General features: G+C 40.1%; 1 protein-coding gene across 1 annotated transcript in view; it reads right to left on the reverse strand.

Moving 5' to 3' along the window:
• Positions 1-17262, reverse strand: part of LOC122787918 (unconventional myosin-Vb-like) — a gene marked incomplete at its 5' end in the record, with an annotated part of 1807467 nt that overhangs the window by 1426572 nt on the left and 363633 nt on the right. The window lies entirely within an intron of this gene.

Below are 17262 nucleotides of genomic sequence, written 5' to 3' on the forward strand. Positions count from 1 at the left end.
CATCTCCTGAGGATATAACATATTTGCAGACAAAGTTCTAGTTTTACTCCCTTATCTCCCCCCAACTTTCCCCAATTTACAAGCAAACTGACATTACCCTCTCTCTTCACCTATTAGCAACTCTCAAATGCCCTCTCCCGGGCCAAAAACACTAGCTCCATGGGTCCTGATAATGTGCCAGCTGCCTTCTTGTCAGAACCAATTACTGTCTGACAGATTTACTAAGCATATTCAACCTCAATCTTTTCACTAGATTTTTGCAGGAGGAATGGAGAACTGTGGTAGGCATCCTTCATCATGGGGGTGGGGGGAGCAGCCACTATTGATCCAGGGAACTATAAACCTCACTAGCCTTATCAGCAAAGAAATGGAATGCATTATTTTGGAACTTTCTAACAAAATATACTTAATGAGCATCATCAGCCTTATCTTTACAAAAAAAAATGGAAAGCATCATTGTGGAACTTATTAACAAGTCTATAAGCCCTGTACACAAGCAAGTTTGGGCATGTTAGAAGCAGATTCTGTCTCCTAAACCAGGTAGGCTTCTTTGAGAAAGGCAATGATTCATTAGACTCAGGCAAATTAGTTTACACTGCCCCTGAAACTGGCCAAGGCCTTTGAAACCATCCCACATTCTGGCATTTTTGACAAGATAATCAAATTAAATGTAAACGTCAACAATATTTGCTGGATAACAAACTGGCTAATGGACAGAACCCAGTCTTTGTGCGAGAGGTACATTCGCCTCAAAAAGAATAGTTACCAGTAGTGTCCCTTCTGAGATCAGTTCTCTTTGATATTTACTTATCTGATGTCAAGGCTGCCAACAAGGGCCTGTGGCCCACTAAGTTTGCAAATGGCTGCAAACTTGGAACGGTCATCTCCCCAGTCGGACTTCCCATTTTTCAGGCAGGACAAATGTATACCAATAAGTGATACCTGGACCATTGTGCCCAAACCTAAATCCCAAGAAATGCAGCATTGTATCTGTTAGCAAAACTGTGTATCAGCAATTTCTTTGGCAATAAGCTATCCTTTACATCCTAACAATAGTGGATACATTGTGATCAATTTTACCAAGATAGACTAATCACAAGTATTTCTTCCCAATTTAAGTTATCATCCCTCTCTACCCCTTCCTCGTCAGACCCATAATACAGTATAATAGCTTCTTTGGTATGTACCCGCCTAAGCATATGACAGAATTTGAGAGACTGCAGTGTTTCCTCACTAAGATAATCAATGGTACGTCTTTCTTGAGCCACCCAGGCTTTAACAAGTTCTCTCTCTTCTGTTGCTTACAGACTTTTTTGAAATGTGACCTCTGCCTAACATACAGAGCTTCAAAAGATACTATTCTATGCAAATTCATACATATCTACAAATCTAATAACACCAACTCAAGAGATTTTAACTTCAATAGAAACACAAATAGGACCCGATGATGAGAAAGATGTACATCCCATAAAAATCTCTCTTTTCTAGAATAGACTTCCTTTAGATATAAAGCAAAGTAGTTCCTTGACACTCTAAGTGTATCATAGGAGGTTACTAGGCTATTGGCACTGAGGCCCTTATAAGCCTAGCCAAGAGTTTAGCCCATGTTTAGAAAAATTAGCACCTAAAGCCCCTGTCCAGCACGGACACAGGTGGAATCCCAGGGGTGTATTTTCGGTTTCCCATCCAGTTATCCAGGTTGGGCTTGAAAAGGGATAATGAGGTATTCTGCTTGACGTGGAGAGGGAGTCTACTCCACAGATGGGGGAAGTCTCTGGGATACAAATCTGTCCCACCAACAAGTCCTATTGCTATCACAGACCAGGTTGAGATTGCACGTACGGGTTGCTCGAGTGGAGCTTGACTTGCAGATATGCAGCAGTCCCATCAAGGCAGGGTCTGAGATTGCTTTGTATGCCACAGGTCACCTCTGAGGAGTTTCTATGAAACTGAGTAGAGGGATAGGGCTTTTAGCCTCTCTGTGTAGGGTAGATGTTTGAGGCCCTGAATTCTCCTGATTAGGAACCTCTGTGGTCTCTCCAGCTGCTGCATGTGCTTTGCGAGGTACATACCAAAGGAGGAGTTAGACTCAATAATTGGCCTTATAAGGGAAGAATACAGGGATGGTATGACCTCTTTGTCCCTGGATGAGATACCCTTACTTATGAGATGGGCCATGTAGAAAGCTTTCCGTACAATGGAAGCAACATAGTTGTCAAAAGTTAGGGTGCTATCAACCTAGGTGCCCAAATCCCTCACTACTGATTGTATACTTAGGACATTGTTATTAATGTGATAATATGCGAGTATGTCACTCTTCCCAAAGAGGAGGATGATGATGCATTTTTTGGCATTCAACTTGAGGGCATGTTTCTGGCACCAGTCATTTGTATGAGCGAGACCCTCTTGAAGGACGACCACATAACTTGGGGAATTTATAACTGCACCCAGCTTGCAGTCATCTACAAACTTGGTCAGCCATAGCCCACTGGTTTTGACCTGCACCACACAGTATATCCCAAATAACAGAGGCCCCAAGACCGATCTCTGGGGTATGTCACTTGTTACAGGTCTACTGCTTGAGGTGGCTTCCACTATTTTGATTAGGTGGGTTCTATCAGTGAGCCAGCTTGGTACCCATCTTGTAACATATGGATTGATGTCTAATTCAGAGTGTTTACCTACTATGCCCGAGTGGGGAATAGTGTCAAAGACTTTGGCCATGTCAAGGTAGGCGGTGTGCACTCCTCCCCTCGTCCATGGCTTTGGTGACCGTCTCAAAGTCGTCGACCAGATTTAAGACATGACCCCCCCCCCCTTCACAAAGCCAAACTGTGTGGGGTCGAGTGTTTGGAGGTTGCCAATGTCCCAGTTAATTAGCTCCATGACAATCCATTCCATGGCCTTGCAGATTAGGCTAGTTAGGCGATGTGTCTAATTTCCTGGATCAGTGGATGCTTCACCTTTGTGTAAAGGGATGACAATGGCTGTCCTCCACTTGGCTGGGACAAAGCTGGTACTCAGGCTTTGGTTGAACGGGGTACCTAATGGTGCTGCAGGTTCATGCCAGAGTTCTTGTAGGATGCAGCCTGGGATGTTATCGGGTCCCATGGAGGCTGTATTTTTTGCCTTTGAGAGGACAATGATGACCTGTTCTCTAGAGATAAGGGGTGGGGTGCAGGTACTGGGGATGTCATGATTTACTGATGGGAGGAGAGAGGGGAGAAGTTTTTGTTGAATCTGTCAGCCAGTAGACTGGCTATATCTAAAGCATTTGTGTATGTGGTATCCTTGACCACCAGTTCTGAACAGATCTGGGTGCTTCTTTTGAGATTGCAGACATATGTCTAGAAGGCCTTATGATTGTCTCTAGTACATGTGGCCAATTTGGATGCGAAGTTGGCTTTAGAGGATTTCACTAGTGCTCTTATTTGCTTGTTCAGGCCAAGGAGAGATTGATTCCAAATTGTGCACCTTCTCTTTCTTGATCCTGGACAGCAATTTTTTCCTTATGTTATATAGTTTATTTATTGCAGATGTTCTCCAGACAGGTTTACTCTTCCTTGCAGAGGATGATTTTGTCTTGTCAGGTATTCCTGATTCCATGCATCTATATAAAAGTTTGTATAGTACTTTGGTGCACAGTTGGACATTCATGCCAGTTCCTACAGTGGGGGAGAGGGGTGTGAAGCCATTTATACCATCACTCAGAAGGTTGTAATCAGTTTTGGAGAAGTTTTTTGTTTGACTCTAGCTAGAGGGGGCGGGGCCAGGGGAGACCGTGACTTCGAAAGTGACCGCTTTTTGGTCAGAACTTACCAGGGAGGATGATACAGTAGGGGTGCTGCAGTAGTTACTCATGTTGGTTAATACCAAGTCCAAGATATTATCAACCTCTTGTGGGGGTATCGACTAGCTGTTCCAAGGCATTTACACTGATAAAAATCAAGGAATCTCTGGGCATTTGTGTTCTGGCATGTGTAGTTTTTCCAATCTATGGTTGGGTAATTAAAGTCACCCAGGATTGGGGTAAAGGGTTGAATGTTTTGATAGATTTGAAGAGGTCCCGATAGGTGGAGTGGGTATCGAGTCAAATTTGAGGGCCTGTAGCTCACTATAATTTGAATATAGGTCTTGTCAATAGTTAAATGCAACTGGACTGTCTCCTGTGCATCATACTACCTGACTAGCCTTGAGGTGTGCGTGTCATTAATATATATTGAAACTTCACCTACTTTGGCTTTGCTGCCCACATTTTGGGGTCTGAATGAATGCGTAAAACAGCCAGAAGTCCCCCATTCTCAAAAAGCTCACTTTAATAAAACAACAAATAAAATCAGTAAAACAAAGCTTTCAAGTCAATACTCTTTTTCAGTGTTATATAAAAGACTGAATAAATGCACTTCTTATATACCAAGCACAGCCCATCATTCAATGACATCCTTAACAGCAATTACTAATTTAAAGTGCCCCATCATAAATACATACACTTCCTTAGACGCCTCATAATATGCACACTTATATTAAACCAAATCATGTTTGTCTTTTAAAACAGGTTTAATGCTGACAGTACCATTAAGACCTGGTAAATTATCTGCTCTAAAAAAGTTATCCATCTATATTCAGCTAGTTCAGTTTTATTAAGCAAATCTCCCCCATTTTTATTTGCAGTTACCACTTGCAAAATCCTAAACTGAAATCTATGCTCAGAACCTAAATGGGCCACATGTTTAGCTAAAGCATTAGTAAGGACATTCCTACGGATATCTGAAAAATGAGAGCTTATTCTTTCTTTCAGTTTTTTATTTGTCTTGCCAATGTATCTAAGGAAGTGTATGCATTTATGATGGGGCATTTTAAATTAGTAATTGCTAAGGATGTCATTGAATGATGGGCTGTGCTTGGTATAGAAGTGCATTTATTCAGTCTTTTATGTAACACTGAAGAGTATTGACTGGAAAGCTTTGTTTTACCGATTTTATTTGTTGTTTTATTAAAGTGCACTTTTTGAGAAAGGTGGACATCTGGCTGTATTACGCTTGTTTGTTCTGCCCGGAGTCCTTCATAGGTTGGTACTAGGCTATCGGCCCTATACAAGCCTAACCATAACAATTCCCTGGCTATTTCTTCCCACAATATTTACTTCGCTGGACCTCTGTCTAGCAGGACGAGTGATGTGATCCCCGGGGTGAATTTCCTATCTCCCATCCAATTGTCAAGGTTCCTTTTGAAGCGGGCCAAAGAGGCACTCTGCTTGACCTGCATGGGCAGTCTATTGGTCAAGAACCTATCCCTCCAGCACGTCTTGTTTATTGTCATGACAAGGTTTAGATACCTGGAGCAGGTCTCTGAGGGATTGGGATTTCTTTAAGTGTAGCATGTCCACCAGCTCTGGGTTTGACATGGTCTTGTACGTTAAGCAGAGATCACCTCCGAGTAGATGATATGCGACAGAGTACAGGTGGAGTTTTTTTTAGATGGTTAGCATAGGGCATCTGCTTTAGGCCTGTGATTCTTTTAGTGAGGTATTTCTGCAGCCTTTCCAGTTGTTGCAGATGTCTTGAGAGGTACATACCAAATGGGGCATTGTATTCTATAATGGGTCTAATGAGGGATGAGTACAGTGGGACAATGACATCCTTTTTTCTGGATGAAAAGCCCTTAGTGATGAAGTGTGCCACACAGAAGGATTTCCTGACTGTTGTGGAGATGTGGTTATCGAAGGTGAGACCACTGTCCACCTGTGTCCCTAAGTCTCTTATCACACTTTCAGTGTTTAGTGTACTGCCACCGATATGGTAATTCATGGGTATATGTTTTTCCCCCAAAGGGGATAACTATACATTTCTTGGCATTGAGTTTCAGCCCATGGCTCTCTGTCACCAAGCAAGTTTCTGTAAGGCCCTTTTGTAGAATATCCACATTATTTGGCTCCCAGTTTGCAGTCATCTGCAAACTTTGTTAGCCAGAGTCCCTTAGTGTTGGCCTGTACTTCAGAGAAGTAGATGCCAAACAAGAGTGGTCCCAGGACTGAACCCTGAGGTACTCCACTTGTCTGGAGCTGGATTTAGAGTTGGCTACTTTTTCAGTGTGGGTTCTGTCAGTAAGCCAGATGGCAACCTATCGAGTGATGTAGGGATTAATGCCCAGCTTAGTAAGTTTATCTATGGATGGGGGATGGTGTTGAAGGCATTGGCAAGGTCCAGATAGGCTGTGTGGACTGCCTTACCCTTGTCCACACCTCTGGGGACTGATTCGAAGAATTCAATCAAGTTCAGGAGACAAGATCGGCGCTTTATGAACCCAAACTGGGTGGGGTTCAGTGTTTGAAGGTTGTCAATGTCTTTGTTTATACGTTCCATGATAATACATTCCATGGACATGTAGATCAGGCTCATCAGACTGATGGGGCAGTAGTTCCCAGGATCCAAGGTGTATCCTCCCTTGGGGATTGGGATAACTGTAGCTGTGTTCCACTCAGTGGGCACGGAGCCTGAGGTGAGGCTATGATTAAACATGACACTTAGATGAGGTGCCAGTTCATTTTGTAGTTCATGTAGTACACAGCCTGGGATGTTGTCTGGTCCCATGGATGCTGTATTCATAGCTTTGGACAGTGCAGTTTTTACCTGTATGGTCATTACCAGAATTTGACAATCTTTCAGTATTGAGATGGGCCCTTTAGGGAGTGAGAGGGGGGTGAATCTATCTGCCAGGATATTGGTAATATCCTTGGGATCAGTATATTTAATGCCATTTTGTTGTAGCTCAGAGGAGATCTGAGCATTGTCATTTAGATTCTTGACATAGCTATAGAATTGCCTTGTGGCTGTCTTTGGAATCTTTGGCAATTTTATTTTAGTAACTAGCTTTGGAGGATTTTATGAGGGGTCTCAGCTTCTTACTGAGGCTGGTAAGGGAGATTTTTGCATCCTGGGATTCTCCAGGTGCAGACCATCTCTGGCAAAGCATCATGGTCTGTCGATCATGTCGTCCTAGGCAGACAGATATTGGATCCACATTGAATGACACCACAAGCTTAGCCAATTGTTGAAGTCAGTCATTTTGTCCTTATACTGTGGCATCATTCTGGGTGAAGGCAGGATGCTACACAAGGCTAGGGTCATACCTGCCTAGGCCACATGATCCGAGAGCTCTTCCATGTCTCTTTTCATGTAGTCCAGGGAGGTACATCTCAAATCATTCACTCCAACATGGACAATGACAGAGGCATATTTGTACTTGCTGTGGAGTGACTTGAGTGCATGCATTATGTGGCAGATCCTGTCATGAAACAGCCAGCTGACTAATTTTCTCCTTGTTCAGCCTGGTGAGTGGGACATCAGTGTGCCTAACTATAGAGTCACCTATGACTAAAGTGTTGGATACGCTGACTTGCCTTAGTGGCTGTTGTTTGGTGGCACACAGGTGTTGTGAGCTATGTGACATTTTGGCCCCGATTGGTGTTTGTTTGCATTTCAGCTTCGGAGGTTCTTGTTGCTTGGGCAGGTTACTGTTAAGGGTCTCCACATATGACGGTTTAGTGGTTGCTATATGAGGGTGTTGATGGTGTGGGTTTAGAAGGGCTATGTGTTGCTTGAGGTGCAGTGTGTGTGTTAACCTTCTCCTCTTGACTATCTAGCACAATCTTGGGTGGAGAGAGTTTTGCTTTCAGTTTGGCTATGTAAGTGCATCTCTCGCAGGTTGTAGTGTTGGGTGGTAGGAGGATAGGGTTGTCTGTGTACATGAGGCAATTGCTGCATTGCCCCAGTATGCCCAGATTCACCAGGTGGACAGGAGAAATCACCGGAAGCTGACCCTTGGACATGCCTGGTTTGGTGCTTTTTTTGTAAAGTACAAGAGCTGTTTTCCCTTACCTTAGCAAGGTACTTATCAATTATAGGCTGTTTAGTGCCTACAATTAATTTCTCTTTATTAACAAGGAGAATTGAGTGCTTGTATCAGTTTAAGGCTTCCTAGTGCTTTCCAGCAAGTTTTAGAGCAAGTGCTAGTCACAAGGATGCTTAAAGGTAAGATGAAAAAAAATGGATTATCCTAGACACTGCAGTGTGCACTAGCGTTAGATGTGAAAGTAGGTAACTTAAGTTTTATCTCTCTAAACAGTTAAGTTTTAGTGCAGAGTCACTATTTTTAAAAACGGCAAGATAAATTGAAACCTCCTTTTTGGATTTAGTAGCTGCTGTTGGAGAATCCCTACAGTACGTTCTATTTTAGCCAATTCTATGGAGTCACAGCCTGAACATACTCTAACCGTTGCAGTGATGGTACATGCTGCCCCAGGTACCATGAATGCAACAGAGAAGCTAAGAGGTTTAACAGTTCGAGACAATCCATTACTGGACTTTTGTACTATGTCTGTGGATAACGGCTCTGATAATACTACTGTTAAAGATGATACTGAAACAGAACATTTGCAGCAGAACATTTGCAGCAGATTTTGAAGTCCTTGCGATTCAAAACTGAACAATACAAAAGACTGCAGTGGCAGAGATTAAGTTTTAACGCTCATCTCTCACTGGGTATTGTACCCAAGGGTCTGAGAATTAATAAAATGCCCACCTATGGGAATAAATATCAGGGACTGTTGAAGTGGCAAGAATTGAATCTGCGGCTTGGAGCAGATTATATGAAACTGATGAATGACTTTTTTTTCTACACATGAAACAGAACTGATAGCAGAGATTGAGGCTTTGGAAAATCAAATATTAAATGCCTCTGGGTTTTCTGCTGTTTCTGGAGATTATAATGTTGGTCTATCTCAGAAGTTTTGAAGATAGACTTGTTGCTACCAAAAAGTGTAAACTTCTGAGAGACATTAATGACTAAGAGCTGGATTATTTTTTTCCTGGCCCAAGATGAACAATCTAATGAATAAATTTAATTCTGAAGGAGTCCGCCAATCAGCGGTTCATTTGGATATGGCTACTACTGAGCCCGCGAGATGTGGTGAAGCTGTAACTCAGTTAGACAGCTTCACTATAAGTCAATGGAGGGGGTTCACCCATCAGCACTGTGCTCAGATATGGCTACGCCCACTAGTATCGTAGCTTCGAAGCGTAATGAGGATGTAATTTTGTTAGACAAGTCAACACCAGTGGATAAACTACATGTTTCCAAGCCTGCTTGTGATATGGCACCGAGGTCTAACTTAGCTAACTCTTTTAATGATGGCAAAAAGAATAGTGATCCCCAGCCTTTTTTTACAGTCGTTTTGTCTTACAACAGCCGGTAGCAGTGAAGGAGATAGTGAGAGGTCAGAGCAGCAGTCACAAATGAATGAGGAACAACAAGGAGGAAGGCGAATACAAAACAGAGAATCAACAAGGTAGGCCAGGAGCTGGGAATGAAAAAAGTGAAAATGCGACTATTTTGAGTAATTCTGTGCTCAATTTATCAAGCTGCTTGTTAACCTTGGCACAGATATAACTTTTAAGTAAATGCCTTACTTTTATTCCTTCAGCTGCTGGCAAATTAACTGAGATGTTAAGTGAACTAAGATTATTTGCTAGATCAATAGATCTGAAACTGTTATACAAGAGCAATTTGCAGTCAGACGCACCTGTATTGAGACGAGCAAGTACATTTGTGCCTTGCAGTACTCCTACTGTTAAGGCCTTTGTTGTTGTGTGAACAAGAATTTTATCAATTATTTTTTCAGAATCAGAAGGGTGATAAGTTTTATAATCTAACAAATGAGGAGAAGAATTCTGTTTGCTCTCTGTTCAAATAATATCATCGTATCAAGCCAGTAGATAAGAGAGGCTTGATAGTGGTAATGGATAAGATTCAGTACAATGAACTGATGTATCAATTTTTGTCTGATGGCTTAACTTTTAAGGTTGATAAGAAGTTTATGTTGGATACTATAATGAAAGTTAAGAGTTTTTTGTATGACTCTTCATTGATGAATACTTGGTTAACACCTGAAACATATAATTATTTGTATATAGACAATCCTGTGGTGCCCTTTATATATAGATTTCCCAAGGTCCATAAGTATTTAACACCACCTATGAGACAGATTGCCAAAGATAAAAAATGGGCTACTGTTGCCATTTCTAAACATGTAGACTACCAGCTCTCCCTTTATTGAAGCTTTGTAATAGTTTCATTAATGATATCCATGTCTTTCTTCAAGGACTGAATGAATGGTCAAGAACGCATTCATGTGAAGGGGTGCTACTAGTAACCATGGACATTAAGTCTAATTATGCATAAAATATTTGATACATCAAAGTGGAGCTTATATGTGCTGTGTTGGAATGCATTTTAAATAGCAATGTATTTACATTTAATGATGAATATTACCATCAGCGTTTAAGAGCAGTGATGGGTACACCAGCTGCAAACACCAATGCCAATTTAGTATTGGCTAGGTGGGAGGAAAAGCATACTGTTTTTGATGGAAGCAACAACTACAGGAATGAGCATTTATTGTTTTTTAAAAGATTTGTGGATGATATCTTTCTGTTGTGGAAAGAGACAGAAGGGGAGTTGGCAGCTTTTGTTAACCATCTACACTCTACCACAATTGTTTTGGAATTTGATGTAAAGTCTTCCTATATGGAGGTAATTTTTTTTGGATATAGTGATATCTAGGTATGATGTCTCTTTCAACTCTGATGCATAGGAAAAATGTACAGGCAGTTAAATATGTACATTCACAGAGTATGCACCCCCAATACATTTTTAGGTGTGTGGTGAAAGGGCAGTTCACGAGAGCTAGTAGGCGTAGCACTAGAGACAGTAAATTTAACATGGAAATGGAAGGGGTGGCAAAAGACTTTTTGGATAGAGGTTATAACACTGCTACAGTTGATCAGACTAAGGATTTAGTCACTAGATTAAGAGAGATGTTGCTAAACCTTATCTGTCAGATAATGGGGGAAATTGTATAGCCCAAATAAGGGATATGACATTTAGTAAGATAAATTATTTGATAGAATTTAATAGACATACTAGGTCTCTACAACAGATTATTAGGATAAACTGGACTATGGTAGTGTCCAGTCAAGAAGTTAGTGAAGTAGTGGGGAGTACGCCATACTTTGTGGAAAGAATGTGAAGCAGCATTTATGTTATAAAGACTTGGGGAATAAGGTAGTGAGGAGACCTCTAATGAAATTAGGCACAAAGCCGTATCATAATTGCACACATTGTATGGATATTAACACGGATTTATATTTCACACATCCTTTTAGTTGAGAGATTTGAGTTTAGGGCTATGGGTACTTGTATTACATAGAACATTGTCTATTTTGCAAATTGTCTAGCTTGCCAATGTTTTTACATTGGCAAGACAAATAAACTGAAAAAAGGAATAAGCTCTCATTTTTTTCAGATATCAGTAGGAACATCCTTAACTTTGCTTTAAAACATGTGTGGCCAGTTTCTGATTCTGAGCATTTTTTTCAGTTTTTTTAAGTGGTAACTAACTGCAAAAAAAAAAAAATGAGGGTTAATAACTGAACTAGCTGAAATAGCTGAATATAACTTTTAGTTTTTTTAGTTTATAGGTTATAATGGTACTATCAGCATTAAACCTGTTTTAAAAGACAAACAAAGGACAACATGACTTAACAGTGAACAACATGATGTGTCTAAGGAAGTGTTATGATTTATGATGGAGCACTTTAAAATTGCAATTGCTGTTGTCCATGTCATATGATGAGTGCTTGGCTTGGGAATGCATTTATCATATTTAAAGTGCATTTATTGAAGAACTGAAGAGTATTGAAGAAGAGCAGTGACTCAAAAGCTTTGTTTTATTGTTTTATTTTTATTTTTAATTGAAAACAGTTTATTGCTGTTTTCTTGCTGCTGCTGTTCTGAAATGGTTGTCTTGGACTGTTGTTCTGCCTGGAGTCCCTTTGTTGGAGCCTTTTTGATTTTTGTATGAAATGTTGTAAATTGAATGTATGAATATGATGAAGGTGCTAGGGTGCTCTCTTGTAGAAGTAGCAGGTTTCTGTAGCTCCCACAATGTCAACATCTTCCAGGGTTAAGAATGCTTACAATGAGTGCAGTTTCATGTTTAGACTTCCGTTTAGCAGCATGGCCTTTAATTTGTATTTAGTTGAAATTATTTATGTTGTATTTATCAACCTGATGACTTTCCTAAAAAAAGGCACTATGGAAAGGAAGGCACTATAAAGAAGAGACCTGAAGCAAGTGAGAGAGATGCAGGCCATCAAGCAAAAGCATCGTGGGGTGTCGATCATATATTCTGTCAGGTACTGGATCCCCTCCTGGATCCCAGAAACTAAGCTAATCCCCTGAATGATCCAATCATTTTTTGTTGTGTGTGAAGGCATATCATCTCTCCTCATTTTCTTCAAAAATCAAAAAATCATACAAAAAAAAGAAAAACAAAATATAAGACAAATGAAATTTAAAAAAATTTGTATGCATTATAACACCCCACCCAATGGAATTTATGGATACCAACTTTCAAATGCAAACTTAGACAACCAAATATGGCATAAATAGTCCCCCTGCAGCCATCATTCCAATGTCCCATTACCTGGCTATTTCATTCCCATTTACAGCTAAAATGTTATTGTGCATACTGTTACTATAAACAATGAATATTATTATTTTTTTTTATTTGCCAAAATGATTATTTAAAAATTTTTAAACAATGCAATCAAACACAAAAGACTTATAATTAAACTTCTAAACTTCTCGACATACATTCATTGAAACAAATATAACTGCCCACAAAACTCACACATTCCTGAAAACATGTGAATAAAATGACACATGATTAGAAAACCCATAAAGGCAACAAAATGGCCCCATTAAACAAACAACAAGAAATAAAAACATTTTGTTTGATAACATTCAAAACCTGTTCACAATACATACAATTTGTATATCAAACACAATTTATTTAGAGCCAATATTACATATTATGTTGTTAATGTGAACCAATAAAAAAAAATGGAATAAATAATGTGTAAAACTGTCCAAAAAAAAAAAATTCCATCAAAATATAAAAACTTTTCCAGTGTCCACACCCACTTCACAAACAGTGTCCACACCCACACTATAAAAAAAGTTGTGCACACAGGTCCTATAGGCATCTTTCACTTCCAAGTACAAAAGACCAAAAACCAGGGACACATTTTAAACACTGCTTGTAGAATTTTGGAAAGTTGCTAGAATAAAATGTGTTACCACCATGCATTTCACTGGCAAGTGTTGAACCCAGGACCCTACAGTCAGAGTAACATACCACTATGCCAAATCAGCAGTTTCCTGAAAGATAATAAGACAAACTTAAATGGCTAGCATTTAGTGAACTCAGTTCTCACTTCTCACCATTGCTCGCAACCTCTTTGCACAAAAAACCTGGACAAAGCCAATAATGGGGGAATACAAATTCAGTTCTTACTTCTCACCATAGCTCTCAACTCTTAGCACAAAAATCCTGGACAAAGCCAATAATGGGGGAATACAGCCCCAAAACAGAGACAAATTTCAAATACTGATCTTACAAACTTAGAAGAATTGCTAGAATAAAAGTTTTTGTGTTACCACTTATTTTCTGAAGAATATGAAGTCTGAAATTCAACCACACACTATTTTTAAGTTGCCAATCCACCTACCATGTCTTTCAGACATGGGAGGAAACCCACGCAAATACAAAGAGGACACGCAGCCACCACGGTGAAGGCAACTCAGTTGAGAACTGAACAGGAGAACCTCTTATGAGACAACAGTGCTATTCACTGTGCCACTGGGCCGCATACACAATCATTTATTATTTTATTAACAAGGTACAGCAATCCCAATATCCTTGTCAGCAATGTTAACTTGGCAGCTACAATGACTTTTATAAGAATGCAACTATCTGGACAGATATTCTGCTATGATATGTGGAGTTATTTCATCATACAGAATTTACACAAGGCAGGAGGCCAAGATATATATATATATATATATATATATATATATATATATATATATAAAAACATTAACAGTTTTCTTATAATGCTCCTAAATTGTCAAAGTTCTTTGTTGTAGTAAATGCAGTATTATCATACATGTTATAGTGCTTAACTGCAAACTTTTATGGTCAGCTATGAACAACAGCTGCAGGCAATGACTTTCACATCTAAATGAAAAGATGCTGCATTACAGTCTACTAAGCAGTTACACATGAACCATTAGAATTTATTATAATGGACAGGCTATGTTTTACAGTGTGACATATTTCAGGGTTTAGCTGCATCCAGACAAAAATATCTTGAGCAATTTTACAAGTATTACATTTAAATCATGTTGCGGCGTAAGCTGGGAGAAAAGAATAATTCTATGTATTAGGGTAATATTTTATACAGTATGACTAGTGACAAAAATGCAGAATCTAAACTGCTCAGAGAAGCGGGCTTGGATATATCTAATCTCCCCATGAGGCATCGCTTGCTCCGGGCAGTCATGACCACCACCCATTCCTTTATCCATCATTCAGATACAAGTATTGCATATAATCTATCTTTTGCCATTTCCTTCTGAGTCTGTTTCACTGCAGTAGTGCAGTCGGTAGAAGCTACCTAATTAATGGAACATGGTAAATTGAATATGTATTATGACAAAGGTACCACATTATAATGTTGAAAGTGAGATTATCAGTGAAAAAGTTGCTATAGAAACATACAAGTCTGGAAAATAATCAGCTTTATATAAAAAAAAAAAAAAAAGCATCATTTTAATAGGCCCTAAGGGTGAAGCCTGAAGCCAAGTTGCATGTGTTTTTTAAATGTTAATACCTTTAATAAATACTTTTAGAAAGATTCTTGTACAACAGTTTATAGACTGACTGTTGACATATTTAGAAGTATAAAAAGACTAATGAATAATTATATACTTTGTTAAAGAAATTATTGTGTTAGAGCACAAACCAGAAGAAAAAAAAAACGGCGTAAAAGATGGCTACAAAAGCCAATACTCAATTTACCATTGCCCCTCTGCGGACTTTACCCTTACAAAGAATAAGAACAAACACAGACACACAGACTAATATAGTTATTACAGTTAATTGGAATTGCAGTTCTGTTAATGTACTACCACCACAACAAAGCTTGGACATCAGCTGAAAAAAACTCTACTGCAGAACTTGACATTTTAAGCTTCACTGTTTGCTTAATGTTAACAGAATCACGAAGTTCATCCTGGGCTAGCCTAGGGAAACTCTGAGGAGCAAGTGACATACTTTATGATTATATGCATACCTGAGGAAGCAGATCCTCACCAATGTGCATAGTAAATGCTGTCCTTGACAGCACACTGGCTCAGTGTGTGGAGTTCTCCTTCACAGTCCCAGAATTTAGTGCTGAACCTGACCTTCCTCGACATAACACAGTCACACATACCCTTCTGAACCTAATGAAATAAGTTTCCTTACTTCTCCATTGCTTTTCGAAGCATCTAAACAGCCAGGCGAGCTTTCTAAATTAAATCCACAAAGCATTTCAGCCTGGCGAGACTTCTAAATACTTTCCATATTCCGTTCCCTAACAGCCAGGCATTCCCATTCGCAAAGCATTTGAACTAGAGCTGGAAATATGTGCGTGAGCTCAATTAAGACAGGCTGGTAGCCCTGACGGAGCTGACATCGACACATGACGACGTCAGCTCGCGCGCAAAATAAAATACAAAAATAAAAAAAAAACAAAGAAAAAAATCAAAAATGAAGGGGTGCCACTCAGGAATCGTGGCCCCCCCCCCATTATTTGGACCCCAAAACTCGGTAAAAACCAAGTAATGTGGGACAGTTGGGAGGTATGGGCATCATTCTGGGTGACGGTAGAATGCTGCTTAAGGCTACGGACATACCTAATGGGACACACGTTCAGAGAGCTCAATCATCTCTCTTCATATAGTCCATGGAAGTACATCTGAAGTCGTTCACGCCATCATGGACTATGACAGAGTCATAACAGTACCTGTTGTTGAGAGAACTGAGTGCATGTGTGATATGGTGGATTATGGGACCTGACAAAACTAACCATGACTTTCTCCTTATCCAGCCTGGTGGAGAGGCACATCTGTGCATCACACAATGGAGTCTCCTATGACTAATATGTTGGGTTTATGGTTAGGCTTTAGTGGTTGTGAGACATGGTGTGTGGACTATGCATGGTATGTGGAATGCAGGGTTATGGAGTTCTCATGTGTTTTTGCCTCTGAGGTCTCCTTTGTTTGGGTTTGTTTTTGAGAACCTCAGTATATGTGGGTGTGTTTTGTAGTTCTGGGTGGTGTTTGAGGTGTAGGGATTGTGTTGACAACCTTCTCCGTACCAAATATACTGGCTTGTGAGGGAGACAGCACAGACTCTAGCTTCTATATGCAATTGCATCTCTCATAAATTGTGTTCCTAGATGGTAGTAGTAGATGGTTGTCCATGTACATGGGGCAGTTGCTACACTGTCTCAGGATGCCCTTATCAACAAGGCTGGCAGGAGAAACTGTAGGAAACTGTCCATCTATATTTGCCAGAATCTGTGGGAGAGAGGCCAGGGAGAACTAAAGAATAGGCCTAAAGCCCATGTGCTTAAACCAAACCCAAGAGGCTTAGAACACCACTTAAAATTTAAACAGGGTAAAAGCAAGCAGTAATAAATGCAGCAGAGAAGATGCAATTGAACACTTTAGAGAACAAGTAGCAGAAAAACCAAGATGAAGTAATAGGTTCATAGGTAGATACTAGGCTATCTGCCCTACGGCATTTATAAGCCTAGCCAGAGTGTATTTGGCTTCCGCCTCCCTATTAGGTTAGCCTACTGTGCCTCTGTAAAGTAGGTCACAGAAGGTACCCTTTTAAGATTAGTTTACTGTGCCTCTGTCCAGCAGGGACACAGGAGAGATCCCAGGGGTGAATTTGCGATTTCTCATCCACGCATCCAAATTTTGCTTGAAGAGGGTCAGCGAGGGGCTATGTCTAACATGAATTGGGATTCTATTCCAGAGTGAGGGGAGCCTTTGGGAAATGAATCTGTCCTTCCAGCATGTCCTATTTATTTTTGTGCTGAGGTTTAGGTCCCTGGAGCATGTAGCTCTAAGGGACTTGGATTTTTTGAGGTGGAGCATGTCCATTAATTCTGGGTTTGACATGGCTTTTTACGTCAGGCATAGATCGCCTCTGAGTAGGTGGTAAGCAACTGAGTAGAGCTGGAGTTTCTTTAGTCGAGCTGCATAGGACATCTGTTTGTAGCCCATGATTCTCTTAGTGAGGTA

The sequence above is a fragment of the Protopterus annectens genome, chromosome 13.part0 (assembly GCF_019279795.1).
Source record: "Protopterus annectens isolate FY-2018-M chromosome 13.part0, PAN1.0, whole genome shotgun sequence".
Lineage (NCBI taxonomy): Eukaryota > Metazoa > Chordata > Ceratodontiformes > Protopteridae > Protopterus > Protopterus annectens.